Below are 14538 nucleotides of genomic sequence, written 5' to 3'. Positions count from 1 at the left end.
CACACACGTTATTATTCCTGCTGTATTAAAACACACACATTGTGATTCCTGCTGTATTAAAACACACACGTTATTATTCCTGCTGTATTAAACACACACTTTATTATTCCGGCTGTATTAAACACACACGTTATTATTCCGGCTGTATTAAACACACACGTTATTATTCCTGCTGTATTAAACACACACGTTATTGTTCCTGCTGTATTAAACACACACGTTATTGTTCCGGCTGTATTAAACACACACGTTATTGTTCCGGCTGTATTAAACACACACTTTATTGTTCCTGCTGTAATAAACACACACGTTATTATTCCGGCTGTATTAAACACGTTATTGTTCCGACTGTATTAAACACACACGTTATTGTTCCGGCTGTATTAAACACACACGTTATTATTCCGGCTGTATTAAACACCTTATTATTCCGGCTGTATTAAACACACACGTTATGGTTCTGGCTGTATTAAACACGCACGTTATTATTCCTGCTGTATTAAACACACACCTTATTATTCCGGCTGTATTAAACACACACGTTATTGTTCTGGCTGTATTAAACACACACGTTATTGTTCCGGCTGTATTAAACACACACGTTATTATTCCGGCTGTATTAAACACCTTATTATTCCGGCTGTATTGAACACACACGTTATTGTCTGGCTGTATTAAACACACACGTTATTATTCCTGCTGTATTAAAACACACACGTTATTATTCCTGCTGTATTAAACACAAACGTTATTATTCATGCTGTATTAAACACACACATTATTGTTCCTGCTGTATTAAACACACACGTTATTGTTCTGGCTGTATTAAACACACACGTTATTGTTCTGGCTGTATTAAACACGCACGTTATTATTCCTGCTGTAATAAACACACACATTATTATTCCAGCTGTATTAAACACGCTAATATTCCGGCTGTATTAAACACACACATTATTATTCCTGCTGTAATAAACACACACGTTATGATTCCTGCTGTAATAAACACACACATTATTATTCCTGCTGTATTAAAACACACACGTTATTATTCCTGCTGTATTAAAACACACACGTTATGATTCCTGCTGTAATAAACACACACATTATTATTCCAGCTGTATTAAACACGTTATTATTCCTGCTGTATTAAACACACACGTTATTATTCCTGCTGTAATAAACACACACATTATTATTCCGGCTGTATTAAACACCTTATTATTCCGGCTGTATTGAACACACACGTTATTGTCTGGCTGTATTAAACACACACGTTATTATTCCTGCTGTATTAAAACACACACGTTATTATTCCTGCTGTATTAAACACAAACGTTATTATTCATGCTGTATTAAACACACACGTTATTGTTCCTGCTGTATTAAATGTCACCTGGTGAAGGAAGGAAGGCCTGCGGGTGTCGCGGTTGGACAGTGTTTTCTCTACTTCTCTACTTAAAAAAAAAAAAAAAAAACACGTCCAAACCAAGTTAAGATTAACAATTTAATTGAGGTTCAACAAATAAAAAACAGAAGCAATATGGATAAACAAATGATAAAGCTTGGCTTATTGAATATCAGATCCCTTTCTACGAAAACACTTTTTGTAAATAATATGATCACTGATCATAATATAGATGTACTCTGTTTGACAGAAACCTGGCTAAAACCTGATGATTACATTATTTTAAATGAGTCCACCCCCCAAGATTACTGTTATAAACATGAGCCACGTCTAAAAGGCAAAGGTGGAGGTGTTGCTTCAATTTATAACAACGTTTTCAGGATTTCTCAGAGGGCAGGCTACAAGTATAACTCAGAATCAGAAAATCAGAAATCAGAAAGAGCTTTATTGCCAAGTATGCTTGCGCATACAAGGAATTTGTTTTAGTGACATAAGCTTCCAGTAAACAGAGACAACAACACACAGACAAAAAAAAAAAAAAAAAAAAAAAAAAATTTACTGGAGATTTACAAATTGGCAAATAAATAAGTGTATAAACAATTGTGCTATAAATGATAATGGAATAATTATAACTCGTTTGAAGTAATGGTGCTTCATATAACATTATCCAGAGAAACAAATGTTAATGATAAATCCCCTGTTATGTTTGTACTGGCTACTGTATACAGGCCACCAGGGCACCATACAGACTTTATTAAAGAGTTTGGTGATTTTACATCCGAGTTAGTTCTGGCTGCAGATAAAGTTTTAATAGTTGGTGATTTTAATATCCATGTTGATAATGAAAACGATGCATTGGGATCAGCATTTATAGACATTCTGAACTCTATTGGTGTTAGATAACACGTTTCAGGACCTACTCATTGTCGAAATCATACTCTAGATTTAATACTGTCACATGGAATTGATGTTGATAGTGTTGAAATTATTCAGCCAAGTGATGATATCTCAGATCATTATTTAGTTCTTTGCAAAATTCATATAGCCAAAATTGTAAATTCTACTTCTTGTTACAAGTATGGAAGAACCATCACTTCTAACACAAAAGACTGCTTTTTAAGTTATCTTCCTGATGTATCCAAATTCCTTAGCATATCCAAAACCTCAGAACAACTTGATGATGTAACAGAAACTATGGACTCTCTCTTTTCTAGCACTTTAAATAAAGTTGCTCCTTTACGCTTAAGGAAGGTTAAGGAAAACAGTTTGACACCATGGTATAATGAGCATACTCGCACCCTAAAGAGAGCAGCCCGAAAAATGGAGCGCAGCTGGAGGAAAACAAAACTAGAGGTATTTCGTATTGCTTGGCGGGAAAGTAACATATCCTACAGAAAAGCATTAAAAACTGCTAGATCCGATTACTTTTCTTCTCTTATAGAAGAAAACAAACATAACCCCAGATATTTATTCAATACAGTGGCTAAATTAACGAAAAATAAAGCCTCAACAAGTGTTGACATTTCCCAACACCACAGCAGTAATGACTTTATGAACTACTTTACTTCTAAAATCGATACTATTAGAGATAAAATTGCAACCATTCAGCCGTCAGCTACAGTATCACATCAGAAAATATTGCTTATTACTTATAAAGCCCTGAATGGTTTAGCACCTCAGTATTTGAATGAGCTCCTTTTACATTATAATCCTCTACGTCCGCTACGTTCTCAAAACTCAGGCAATTTGATAATACCTAGAATATCAAAATCAACTGCGGGCGGCAGATCCTTTTCCTATTTGGCGCCTAAACTCTGGAATAACCTACCTAACATTGTTCGGGAGGCAGACACACTCTTGCAGTTTAAATCTAGATTAAAGACCCATCTCTTTAACCTGGCATACACATAACATACTAATATGCTTTTATTATCCAAATCCGTTAAAGGATTTTTAGGCTGCATTAATTAGGTAAACCGGAACCGGAAATACTTCCCATAACACCCGGTGTACTTGCTACATCATTAGAAGAATGGCATCTACGCTAATATTTGTCTGTTTCTCTCTTGTTCCGAGGTCACCGTGGCCACCAGATCCAGTCTGTGTCCAGATCAGAGGGTCACTGCAGTCACCCGGATCCAGTACGTATCCAGACCAGATGGTGGATCAGCACCTAGAAAGGACCTCTACATCCCTGAAAGACAGCGGAGACCAGGACAACTAGAGCCCCAGATACAGATCCCCTGTAAAGACCTTGTCTCAGAGGAGCACCAGGACAAGACCACAGGAAACAGATGATTCTTCTGCACAATCTGACTTTAATGCAGCCTGGAATTGAACCACTGGTTTCATCCGGTCAGAGGAGAACTGCCCCCCCAACTGAGCCTGGTTTCTCCCAAGGTTTTTTTCTCCATTCTGTCACCGATGGAGTTTCGGTTCCTTGCCGCTGTCGCCTCCGGCTTGCTTAGTTGGGGACACTTCATCTACAGCGATATCGTTGACTTGATTGCAAATAAATGCACAGACACTATTTAACTGAACAGAGATGACATCACTGAATCCAATGATGAACTGCCTTTAACTATCATTTTTTCATTATTGACACTGTTTTCCTAATGAATGTTGTTCAGTTGCTTTGACGCAATGTATTTTGTTTAAAGCGCTATATAAATAAAGGTGACATTGACATTGACATTGACATTAAAACACACACATTATGATTCCTGCTGTATTAAAACACACACGTTATGATTCCTGCTGTAATAAACACACACATTATTATTCCTGCTGTATTAAAACACACAAATTATGATTCGTGCTGTATTAAAACACACACGTTATTATTCCTGCTGTAATGAACACACACATTGTTATTCCTGCTGTAATAAACACACACGTTATTATTCTGGCTGTAATGAACACACACATTATTATTCCTGCTGTAATAAACACACACGTTATTATTCCTGCTGTAATAAACACACACGTTATTATTCCTGCTTTATTAAAACACACACGTTATTATTCCTGCTGTAATGAACACACACATTGTTATTCCTGCTGTAATAAACACGTTATTATTCCGGCTGTATTAAACACACACGTTATTATTCCTGCTTTATTAAAACACACACGTTATTATTCCTGCTGTAATGAACACACACATTGTTATTCCTGCTGTAATAAACACACACGTTATTATTCCTGCTGTATTAAAACACACACGTTATGATTCCTGCTGTAATAAACACACACATTATTATTCCTGCTGTAATAAACACACACGTTATTATTCCTGCTTTATTAAAACACACGTTATTATTCCTGCTGTAATGAACACACACATTGTTATTCCTGCTGTAATAAACACACACGTTATTATTCTGGCTGTAATAAACACACACGTTATTATTCCTGATGTAATGAACACACACATTATTATTCCTGCTGTAATAAACACACACGTTATTATTCCTGCTGTAATAAACACACACGTTATTATTCCTGCTGTAATAAACACACACGTTATTATTCCTGATGTAATGAACACACACATTATTATTCCTGCTGTAATAAACACACACGTTATTATTCCTGCTGTAATAAACACACACGTTATTATTCCTGCTGTAATAAACACACACGTTATTATTCCGGCTGTATTAAACACACACGTTATTATTCTGGCTGTAATGAACACACACATTATTATTCCTGCTGTAATAAACACACACGTTATTATTCTGGCTGTAATAAACACACACGTTATTATTCCTGATGTAATGAACACACACATTATTATTCCTGCTGTAATAAACACACACGTTATTATTCCTGCTGTATTAAACACACACGTTATGATTCCTGCTGTAATAAACACACACATTATTATTCCTGCTGTATTAAAACACATACATTATGATTCGTGCTGTATTAAAACACACACGTTATTGTTCCGGCTGTATTAAACACACACGTTATTATTCCGGCTGTATTAAACACACACGTTATTATTCCGGCTGTAATGAACACACACATTATTGTTCTGGCTGTATTAAACACACACGTTAGTATTCCTGCTGTATTAAAACACACACGCTATTATTCCTGCTGTAATAAACACACAAGTTATTAATCCGGCTGTATTAAACACACACGTTATTAATCCGGCTGTATTAAACACACACGTTATTATTCCTGCTGTAATAAACACACACGTTATTATTCCGGCTGTAATAAACACAAACGTTATTATTCCTGCTGTAATAAACACACACGTTATGATTCCTGCTGTAATAAACACACACATTATTATTCCTGCTGTATTAAAACACACACATTATGATTCGTGCTGTATTAAAACACACACACTATTAATCCGGCTGTATTAAACACACACGTTATTATTCCTGCTGTATTAAACACACACGTTATGATTCCTGCTGTAATAAACACACACATTATTATTCCTGCTGTATTAAAACACATACATTATGATTCGTGCTGTATTAAAACACACACGTTATTATTCCTGCTGTATTAAACACACACGTTATGATTCCTGCTGTAATAAACACACACATTATTATTCCTGCTGTATTAAAACACATACGTTATGATTCGTGCTGTATTTAAACACACACGTTATTATTCCGGCTGTAATAAACACACACGTTATTGTTCTGGCTGTATTAAACACACACGTTATTATTCCTGCTGTATTAAAACACACACACTATTATTCCTGCTGTAATAAACACACAAGTTATTAATCCGGCTGTATTAAACACACACGTTATTATTCCTGCTGTAATAAACACACACGTTATTAATCCGGCTGTATTAAACACACACGTTATTATTCCTGCTGTAATAAACACACACATTATTATTCCTGCTGTATTGAACACACACGTTATGATTCCTGCTGTAATAAACGCACACATTATTATTCCTGTTGTATTAAAACACACACATTATGATTCGTGCTGTATTAAAACACACACGTTATTATTCCGGCTGTATTAAACACAGACGTTATTATTCCTGCTGTATTAAACACACACGTTATTATTCCGGCTGTAATAAACACACACTTTATTATTCCTGCTGTATTAAAACACACACATTATGATTCGTGCTGTATTAAAACACACACGTTATTATTCCTGCTGTATTAAAACACACACGTTATTATTCCTGCTGTAATGAACACACACATTATTATTCCTGCTGTAATAAACACACACGTTATTATTCCTGATGTAATGAACACACACATTATTATTCCTGCTGTAATGAACACACACATTATTATTCCTGCTGTATTAAACACACACGTTATGATTCCTGCTGTAATAAACACACACATTATTATTCCTGCTGTATTAAAACACATACATTATGATTCGTGCTGTATTAAAACACACACGTTATTGTTCCGGCTGTAATGAACACACACATTATTATTCCTGCTGTAATAAACACACACGTTATTAGTCTGGCTGTAATAAACACACACGTTATTATTCCTGATGTAATGAACACACACATTGTTATTCCTGCTGTAATGAACACACACATTATTATTCCTGCTGTAATAAACACACACGTTATTATTCCTGCTGTATTAAACACACACGTTATGATTCCTGCTGTAATAAACACACACATTATTATTCCTGCTGTATTAAAACACATACATTATGATTCGTGCTGTATTAAAACACACACGTTATTGTTCCGGCTGTATTAAACACACACGTTATTATTCCGGCTGTAATAAACACACACGTTATTGTTCTGGCTGTATTAAACACACACGTTAGTATTCCTGCTGTATTAAAACACACACGCTATTATTCCTGCTGTAATAAACACACAAGTTATTAATCCGGCTGTATTAAACACACACGTTATTAATCCGGCTGTATTAAACACACACGTTATTATTCCTGCTGTAATAAACACACACGTTATTATTCCGGCTGTAATAAACACAAACGTTATTATTCCTGCTGTAATAAACACACACGTTATGATTCCTGCTGTAATAAACACACACATTATTATTCCTGCTGTATTAAAATACACACATTATGATTCGTGCTGTATTAAAACACACACACTATTAATCCGGCTGTATTAAACACACACGTTATTATTCCTGCTGTAATAAACACACACATTATTATTCCTGCTGTATTGAACACACACGTTATGATTCCTGCTGTAATAAACACACACATTATTATTCCTGCTGTATTAAAACACACACATTATGATTCGTGCTGTATTAAAACACACACGTTATTGTTCCGGCTGTATTAAACACACACGTTATTATTCCGGCTGTAATAAACACACACATTATTGTTCTGGCTGTATTAAACACACACGTTAGTATTCCTGCTGTATTAAAACACACACGCTATTATTCCTGCTGTAATAAACACACAAGTTATTAATCCGGCTGTATTAAACACACACGTTATTATTCCTGTTGTAATAAACACACACATTATTAATCCTGCTGTATTAAACACACACGTTATTATTCCTGCTGTAATAAACACACACATTATTATTCCTGCTGTATTGAACACACACGTTATGATTCCTGCTGTAATAAACACACACATTATTATTCCTGCTGTATTAAAACACACACATTATGATTCGTGCTGTATTAAAACACACACGCTATTAATCCGGCTGTATTAAACACACACGTTATTATTCCTGCTGTAATAAACACACACATTATTATTCCGGCTGTATTGAACACACACGTTATGATTCCTGCTGTAATAAACACACAAATTATTATTCCTGCTGTATTAAAACACACACATTATGATTCGTGCTGTATTAAACACACACGTTATTGTTCCGGCTGTATTAAACACACACGTTATTATTCCGGCTGTAATAAACACACACTTTATTATTCCTGCTGTATTAAAACACACACATTATGATTCGTGCTGTATTAAAACACACACGTTATTAATCCGGCTGTATTAAACACACACGTTATTGTTCCGGCTGTATTAAACACACACATTATTATTCCTGCTGTATTAAACACACTCGTTATGATTCCTGCTGTAATAAACACACACATTATTATTCCTGCTGTATTAAAACACACACATTATGATTAGTGCTGTATTAAAACACACACGTTATTAATCCGGCTGTATTAAACACACACGTTATTGTTCCGGCTGTAATAAACACACACGTTATTATTCTGGCTGCATTAAACACACACGTTATTATTCCTGCTGTATTAAAACACACGTTATTAGTCCTGCTGTAATAAACACACACGTTATTAATCTGGCTGTATTAAACACACGTTATTATTCCTTTTGTAATAAACACACACGTTATTAATCCGGCTGTATTAAACACACACGTTATTAGTCCTGCTGTAATAAACACACACGTTATTAATCTGGCTGTATTAAACACACGTTATTATTCCTTTTGTAATAAACACACACGTTATTAATCCGGCTGTATTAAACACACACGTTATTATTCCTGCTGTAATAAACACACACATTATTATTCCGGCTGTATTAAATACACACGTTATTATTCCGGCTGTATTTAAACACACACGTTATTATTCCGGCTGTATGAAACACATACGTTATTATTCCGGCTGTAATAAACACAAACATTATTATTCCGGCTGTAATAAACACACGTTATTATTCCGGCTGTATTAAACACACACATTATTATTCCGGCTGTAATAAACACACGTTATTATTCCGGCTGTAATAAACACACACGTTATTATTCCGGCTGTAATAAACACACACGTTATTATTCCGGCTGTAATAAACACAAACGTTATTATTCCTGCTGTATTAAACACACACGTTATTATTCCGGCTGTAATAAACACACACGTTATTATTCCGGCTGTAATAAACACACACGTTATTATTCCGGCTGTAATAAACACAAACGTTATTATTCCGGCTGTAATAAACACACACGTTATTATTCCGGCTGTAATGAACACACACATTATTATTCCTGCTGTAATAAACACACACGTTATTATTCTGGCTGTAATGAACACACACATTATTATTCCTGCTGTAATAAACACACACGTTATTATTCCTGATGTAATGAACACACACATTATTATTCCTGCTTTAATAAACACACACGTTATTATTCCTGCTGTATTAAACACACACGTTATGATTCCTGCTGTAATAAACACACACATTATTATTCCTGCTGTATTGAACACACACGTTATGATTCCTGCTGTAATAAACACACACATTATTATTCCTGCTGTATTAAAACACACACATTATGATTCGTGCTGTATTAAAACACACACGCTATTAATCCGGCTGTATTAAACACACACGTTATTATTCCTGCTGTAATAAACACACACATTATTATTCCTGCTGTATTGAACACACACGTTATGATTCCTGCTGTAATAAACACACACATTATTATTCCTGCTGTATTAAAACACACACATTATGATTCGTGCTTTATTAAACACACACGTTATTGTTCCGGCTGTATTAAACACACACGTTATTTTTCCGGCTGTAATAAACACACACTTTATTATTCCTGCTGTATTAAAACACACACATTATGATTCGTGCTGTATTAAAACACACACGTTATTAATCCGGCTGTATTAAACACACACGTTATTGTTCCGGCTGTATTAAACACACACATTATTATTCCTGCTGTATTAAACACACTCGTTATGATTCCTGCTGTAATAAACACACACATTATTATTCCTGCTGTATTAAAACACACACATTATGATTAGTGCTGTATTAAAACACACACGTTATTAATCCGGCTGTATTAAACACACACGTTATTGTTCCGGCTGTATTAAACACACACGTTATTATTCCGGCTGTAATAAACACACACGTTATTATTCTGGCTGCATTAAACACACACGTTATTATTCCTGCTGTATTAAAACACACACGTTATTAGTCCTGCTGTAATAAACACACACGTTATTAATCTGGCTGTATTAAACACACGTTATTATTCCTTTTGTAATAAACACACACGTTATTAATCCGGCTGTATTAAACACACACGTTATTATTCCTGCTGTAATAAACACACACATTATTATTCCGGCTGTATTAAAACACACACGTTATGATTCCTGCTGTATTTAAACACACACGTTATTATTCCGGCTGTATGAAACACATACTTTATTATTCCGGCTGTAATAAACACAAACATTATTATTCCGGCTGTATTAAACACACACGTTATTATTCCGGCTGTAATAAACACACGTTATTATTCCGGCTGTATTAAACACACACGTTATTATTCCGGCTGTAATAAACACACGTTATTATTCCAGCTGTAATAAACACACACGTTATTATTCCGGCTGTAATAAACACACACGTTATTATTCCGGCTGTAATAAACACAAACGTTATTATTCCTGCTGTATTAAACACACACGTTATTATTCCGGCTGTAATAAACACACACGTTATTATTCCGGCTGTAATAAACACACACGTTATTATTCCGGCTGTATTAAACACACGTTATTATTCCGGCTGTAATAAACACAAACGTTATTATTCCGGCTGTAATAAACACACACGTTATTATTCCGGCTGTAATAAACACACACGTTATTATTCCGGCTGTAATAAACACACACGGTATTATTCCGGCTGTAATAAACACACACATTATTATTCCGGCTGTATTAAACACGTTATTATTCCGGCTGTATTAAACACACACGTTATTATTCCGGCTGTAATAAACACACACGTTATTATTCCGGCTGTAATAAACACACACGTTATTATTCCGGCTGTAATAAACACACACGTTATTATTCCGGCTGTAATAAACACACACGTTATTATTCCGGCTGTAATAAACACACACGTTATTATTCCGGCTGTAATAAACACACACGTTATTATTCCGGCTGTATTAAACACGTTATTATTCCGGCTGTATTAAACACACACGTTATTATTCCGGCTGTAATAAACACACACGTTATTATTCCGGCTGTAATAAACACACACGTTATTATTCCGGCTGTAATAAACACACACGTTATTATTCCGGCTGTAATAAACACAAACGTTATTATTCCGGCTGTAATAAACACACACGTTATTATTCCAGCTGTAATAAACACACACGTTATTATTCCAGCTGTAATAACACACACGTTATTATTCCGGCTGTAATAAACACAAACGTTATTATTCCGGCTGTAATAAACACAAACGTTATTATTCCGGCTGTAATAAACACACACGTTTTTATTCCAGCTGTAATAAACACACACATTATTATTCCTGCTGTAATAAACACACACGTTATTATTCCGGCTGTATTAAACACACAAGTTATTATTCCGGATGTAATAAACACGTTACTATTCCGGCTGTAATAAACACACGTTATTGTTCCGGCTGTATTAAACACGTTATTAATTCTGCTGTAGACCCAGTCTGAGAGAGCGAGTGAAGAACGAGCTGATCAGGTTATTACACAATAAATACACAAAATCTTCTGGAGTCTGGTTCTGTGATGCTTCTACAGTTGGGTTCATTTAATTATTCTAACTACTTACAGTATGAGTTTCTGTTGTGAACAGAGATATAACACTCATCTGTCATCAGGATCATTAGATGAGTTCTCTGTCAAAGGACCTCGTTATTGATGTTGTGTAATGACACTCGCTCACAGCAGAGATTCCAGAACCACACCCCGGTTTAAAGGTCAGCGTGTTTTCCTTCCATCTGGACAGTAGTATTGAAGTTGACCGAAACAATAAACCATATGTCTTTGTGACATGATCAGATGTTTGGTTTTTGAGTGTATGTCATGAATATTCCAGTGGAATATGCTATAAAAAGATGAAACATCAGTGCCGGGAATCTGACTGGGACAGGAAGTAAGGCACCTGAAGGAGGAAGTGAGAGTTCCCATGAGATTCTGTTCTTCTCTTCTCTTTAACCAGATCGGCTGTGACAAGAACCCAGCAACAAAAATATAAGAATATCAAACATGAAGTTTCAATGTCAGTGTGATTAGTAAGGCATTAGAGAAAGCTTCCTGTATTATTTCTGTTAATGATGTTGATGATTAGCTCGTCAGTTCAGCATGTCATTCTTTGATCTCCAGTTAAAGTTATAACATAAAGTCATGTTACAAACTGCCTCCAGCATGTGAGAAACTCACAAAAGCTATAGTTGAATGATCTCGAGCGACCGTTGAGCTCAAACACACAGACACACCGGATTAGACTTTCATTAAAACTTAAGATGAAGTCAGAAAATACACTGAAGAAGAAACACAAGTCATACAGTGCCCTCATAACACTAACCCTAGTGGCAGGAGAAACCTAGTTTCTCCCAAAGGTTTCTGTCACAGATGGAGTTTGGTTCCTTTGATTTGTTTAGGTGGGGACTCTTAATATCCAGCGATATCCTCGACTTGATTGCACAGATACTATTTAAACTGAACTGAGCTGGATGATGATAATCTCTGAATTCAATGATAAACTGACTTTAACTGAAAATTGAGTGTTTACTGTCCTTGTGCATTATTGACAATATTTACCTATTTAATACTGTAAAGCTGCTTTGACACACTCTGTATTGATAAAAGCACTTTGTAAATAAAGGTGACTTGACTTGAGTAGACCAAGGAATTATAATCTAGCATGTGCTTGTATGTGATGTACAACGAAAACAACATGTTAAAAACTATGTATTTTAAAAACTCTGCTATACAGTAGATCCAGTGGTGTCCCATCAGACACGTCCAGCTGGTTGATCTTGTGATTACAGACACACCCCGAGAACACTAACACTTCAATGAACCTTCACAGGTGTCTGGAGTTTGATTTGTATATGCAGTTGTTAATCGTCTCTTATTAACAGTTTTTTAGCATAAAGTGAATGAGCAATCAGACGTTCACTGGGCTTGATTATTATTATTCTTTAAAAAACACAGGCCAAGGAAACTGCTGTTACAGAGAATCAATCATCTTGACTTGAATAATCTTTGTCCTGCCTTTGTTTTTTTTAACCATACAAGAGGTTTCTCATGAAATGAAGGGCTGTGTATGTAAAGACAAACACACTGGGGAGGGGATTTCTGGCTCAGCTGAATGAAACTGGAGCTGTGAGAATATTGTGGTTTCATGTTTCTATTTTGATTATTTTTATAGACCAGAAACGATTCTGGAATGTGACATGAAAGAAATGCAGAAGTCAAGGTTATATCTGATGATATAAAGACTTTTGCTGTAGTTTCAGCACTCAGAATATGAGGAAGTCTCCCAATTTCATAGGTGCTTTCCTCTTATAAAGCTAAAAGGTCAGCTTACGTGAGCGAGTGAATCTATTTTGAGTGGCTTCCGTGGGTCTATTGTACATGAATGAGGGTTTTTTTGTCATTGTGATGACTTTAAAAGCACTGAGAAGTAGATGAACTCGACTGACAAACACTTCAAGTAAACACTGTTCAATCACTTTGTGCTGTTCCTGTGATCGCGTGCTTCTTGTGAATTCCTGTAAGGTGTGTGTCACATTAGCTTGTGTTTCAGCCGAATTATTTCCTGCTCTGGATCAGTTTTCTGCTCTTTCACTTTGACACTTTCTGAAATCTGACACTCTCACGAGAACAGAACAAGGAATCTTTATTTAAGACCAAATTACAGCAGACAATTAAACTCACAGAAAATCATGTTACCTGCAAAGAAAACACAAACAATGACCCGCTCCTGATGCACAATAAACATAATGCTGAATGACATTATATATAGAGAAAGAAAGAATAACCCTATAAACTAATCCCATCACCACAAAAACTCATACAGAAACATGTCATATGAGCTGCTATAATGCCACCTCTTTCTGTCTTCATCAAAAACAAACACCTTTAACCCTATTTTAATGTGTATTTTACTGTTGATTCTGAGAACAGCAGTTACAGTCAAACAGAATAATTAGAGGACTTCTCGAGAATGGCATGAGCTCATAAAAGTTAATAATCAATGGAAGAAAAGACAATAACATGCTGAG

General features: G+C 35.4%; 1 protein-coding gene across 1 annotated transcript in view; it reads right to left on the bottom strand.

Annotated features, from left to right (window-relative positions):
• Positions 1-14136: 14136 nt before the first annotated feature.
• The window catches only part of nfkbiz (nuclear factor of kappa light polypeptide gene enhancer in B-cells inhibitor, zeta), an 8734-nt gene continuing 8332 nt past the window's right edge, over positions 14137-14538 (bottom strand). The window contains exon 12 of the mRNA XM_059553415.1: positions 14137-14538. This exon is cut by the window's right edge and continues 484 nt beyond it. The gene's annotated coding sequence lies outside the window, so the exon portion shown is untranslated.

The sequence above is a fragment of the Carassius carassius genome, chromosome 7 (assembly GCF_963082965.1).
Source record: "Carassius carassius chromosome 7, fCarCar2.1, whole genome shotgun sequence".
In the NCBI taxonomy this organism is placed as follows: domain Eukaryota; kingdom Metazoa; phylum Chordata; class Actinopteri; order Cypriniformes; family Cyprinidae; genus Carassius; species Carassius carassius.
Note: the sequence above shows the minus strand (reverse complement) of the source record. Positions and strands in the feature narration are given on the sequence as shown.